Source organism: Salvelinus sp. IW2-2015, linkage group LG4p, assembly GCF_002910315.2.
Source record: "Salvelinus sp. IW2-2015 linkage group LG4p, ASM291031v2, whole genome shotgun sequence".
Lineage (NCBI taxonomy): Eukaryota > Metazoa > Chordata > Actinopteri > Salmoniformes > Salmonidae > Salvelinus > Salvelinus sp. IW2-2015.
The window spans coordinates 4688414-4691913 of NC_036841.1; the positions used below are offsets into that span (position 1 = coordinate 4688414).

Here is a 3500-nt window from a genome sequence, read left to right on the forward strand (position 1 = left end):
AGTGTGTATACAGTAGTAGTCTAGAACACCCTGAGTGGGTTGACCATCAGCACTGTCTTCTGTTCACAGCCTGTCCCAGATAGACGTGTACATACAGTATCTCTCCCCTCTTCCCTTCCCTCCGCTCTCTTCCTCCTCTCCTTTTTGTTCTCCCCTTCCTTCCCTCCTTCCCTCCTTCCCTCCTTCCCTCCTTCCCTCCTTCCCTCCTTCCCTCCTTCCCTCCTTCCTTGCCAGTGTCTCCAGATCAGGGAGTGTGTATGGTGGTAACATTGGCCCAGTCAGGGAAGGTGTTGAGATTGAACATGGCTGCTCCCCAGGTGTTCAGTGCGATGTTGATGGTGATGACACCAATCAATGTTCAGAACGAATCCAGCCTTCGCCTGTTGTCAGCGCGGTGAAAAACAGGTAGAAACATGGGTCAGAGACGGAATGATTCACAACCATGTATTCTACTAGCCTAGATCCAAAGTGAATTGCTCCGTTTCACTTCTGGTTTCAATGATTCAATCAATGAATCACATTTACTGTATTTACAGAATAAAACTATTTTTATATCAGCAATTGTCACAAAGTGTTTTTTACAATGAAGAGATGCCCAGACTGAAACAGTGAAACAGAACAATTCAGTTTGGATCCAGGATAGTATTTCACTCTCTACACAAAGTACTGTATGGAGAGGGGTGAGGGGTGAAGGGTCATAGGTCRTACCATGTCCATGACTTTGAGGTTGCCATAAGAGAAGGCGATGGCATTAGGGGGCGTGGCCACCGGCAACATGAAGGCCAGCGAGGCACAGATGGTGCAGGGCAGCATGACGTACAGTGGGTGGAGCTTAATGGCTACGGCCTGGGAACAGACAGACAGGGTCACACATGAGTCAAAGAGGTGAAATTAACATATAGTGTATGCCTAATATGCTGACCAAACCGCTCGCGGGCCTTTAGTTTTCCCGGTAAAATGGAACCAATGGAATAGTCCCAAAAGGAGCACCACTTAAAATTATTGATCTGGGTTTTCTAAGTGGACATGTGTGTTACCATGTGTGTTGCCTGGGTGTGTGTATGTACATTTCTAAGGGATTCTGTCTTACCATAGAGGCCAGTATAGGCAGGAACAGTGTGGTAGTAGCTACATTACTGGAGCACTCAGTGAATGTGGCGGTGAGTAGACACAGGAGGAAGGAAATGGCAAAGGGAGGGATGGACTGCAGGGGGGCCAGACTTTCTCCTAGCCACTGAGACAGACCAGACACCTGCACACAGAGAAAAACATATCCACAATTGTCATCATTTTTGTTTTAAAAAAGAAAACACAGACCGACCGATTCGGACAGACTGACCAACCTACAGACAGACGGTACCTCGCTTCCCCGGGCCAGAGCGAAGCCTCCTCCCAGTAGCAGGAGAATGTTCCACGGCATCTTCTCTTGGACCACGTCCCAGTTCAGCAGGGTGGGAGGGGCCTTCAGTGGCTTTCCTATAGGGACAAGACACACACAGGAGAATGACACCAGGTTTACCATCACGGTCCTTACAGCCTTGATTCCAGGCACTCCTGCAGGAACTTGGTAGTATGGTAACTCAAGACTACAGTCCCGAAGATCTGTGTATTTACATGGTAGTTAGGAAGGTACAGTGTTATTAAAGTGTACAGTATCTCTGTCCAAATCTATATGGGCAGAGATTATACTGTTATGATGTACAGGACTCTGTCCTAGATATAACTGTACTAACTTACTTACATTGATACTCAGGGAGCAAAGGCCATTGATAACTCCAAGACACTAACATGACCACAAAAACACTCTATGCCAGGAATGGAAAACCAGAAGTCAAGGAGCCATGACAAGGCACCTCAAAGTCTGCCTCGCAAACTCTGCTGCCTCGCACTCCAAACTCGAACTCTTCACTAAGTGCCTTTAATCATTGTGACACCCATGTATTTACCAAACACATTAAGCTGCTGCCGTTTTGAGGTAGGAGCTGCATTACTGGAGCACTTCGTTTTGACCTTGGACCTTATCAGGAGTAAGAACACCAAACTCAGTTTAGGTTACAGAGGGAGAAAAAGTTCATATGTATTTATATGAATGAATGAAATCTTATTTTGATGTCAAATCGCCAGTTGGCAACCCATCTCTTATGGCATTAATTGACACAAACAAACATTACAATAATTCACTGTGAAAATTCAGTGATTCTTGTTGTTCCGGTGTTCTCTGCAGTTCGCATTGCATAAAGAGTGAATTAAATGTTTTACATAAAAAAATCTATACATAATAAATAGCAAATAAGGTTATCCAAAAAATAATTATATCCTTTTATAAATGTCCGCCAGTCATTTATTGATTTGAAAGCTATTTGTTTCGGGGAAAGGGCAGAACAGAGAATACAGCCGTGTAGGGCAGGGCTGACCTTGAGGCTAGCGCTATCACGATGCAGCCCTCTGATGTGTCTCGAGTGAGTGAGTGAGTGAGTGAGTGAGTGAGTGAGTGAGTGAGTGAGTGAGTGAGTGAGTGAGTGAGTGAGTGAGTGAGTGAGTGAGTGAGTGAGTGAGTGAGTGAGTAGTGAGTGAGTGAGTGAGTGAGTGAGTGAGTGAGTGAGTGAGTGAGTGAGTGAGTGAGTGAGTGCGTGAGTGAGTGAGTGAGTGAGTGAGTGAGTGAGTGAGTGAGTGAGTGAGTGAGTGAGTGAGTGAGTGAGTGAGTGAGTGAGTGAGTGAGTGAGTGAGTGAGTGAGTGAGTGAGTGAGTGAGTGAGTGAGTGAGTGAGTGAGTGGTGAGTGAGTGAGTGAGTGAGTGAGTGAGTGAGTGAGTGAGTGAGTGAGTGAGTGAGTGTGAGTGATGAGTGTGTGATGTGTGGTGGTGTGTGTGTGTGTGTGTGTGTGTTGTGTGTGTGTGTGTGTGTGTGTGTGTGTGTGTGTGTGTGTGTGTTGTGTGTGTGTGTGTGTGTGTGTGTGGTGTGTGTGTGTGTGTGTGTGTGTGTGGTGTGAGCCCTGAGAAGTAAGGGTGCTATCAGGACGATAACAAAGCACTGAGTCCTGAAGATTATATCTCTATACCAGGGGTTCTTAAACTTTTTCAGCCTGGGACCAAAATAAGTCATTCCTGGGACCCAAGCTCATGAAAACATGCCCCCTTTTGGGGGCCCTAAGTGAGATTTGTTTTGACGGGCCTCCCCTCCTCGCAAGCAAAAAATGTATAGGCCCTCCTGGCGGCGGAGAGAAAAGTTTTAAAGCTAATTTCCTGCAATTCTGCAATGCCATGGCTTATGCGATGTCAATATGATATCTGAGCGAGAGTGATGGGCCCTTGGGCATGTGCCCTGCTTGGCCGGTCGGTATTCGACCATGACTACTACAAGTTTAGATAGCTGGCTAGACTAATTTACTAATCTAAAAATTGTTAGCTGACATGGCTAATTGAGTGACTGTCAGAGACTGTTGTCCCGTGTGGCTCAGTTGGTAGAGCATGGTGCTTGCAACGGCAGTGTTGTGGGTTTGATT

At 46.2% G+C, this 3500-nt stretch overlaps 1 pseudogene; it reads right to left on the reverse strand.

Moving 5' to 3' along the window:
- Positions 1-217: 217 nt before the first annotated feature.
- Positions 218-3500, reverse strand: part of LOC111957555 (solute carrier family 13 member 2-like) — a 9754-nt pseudogene continuing 6471 nt past the window's right edge.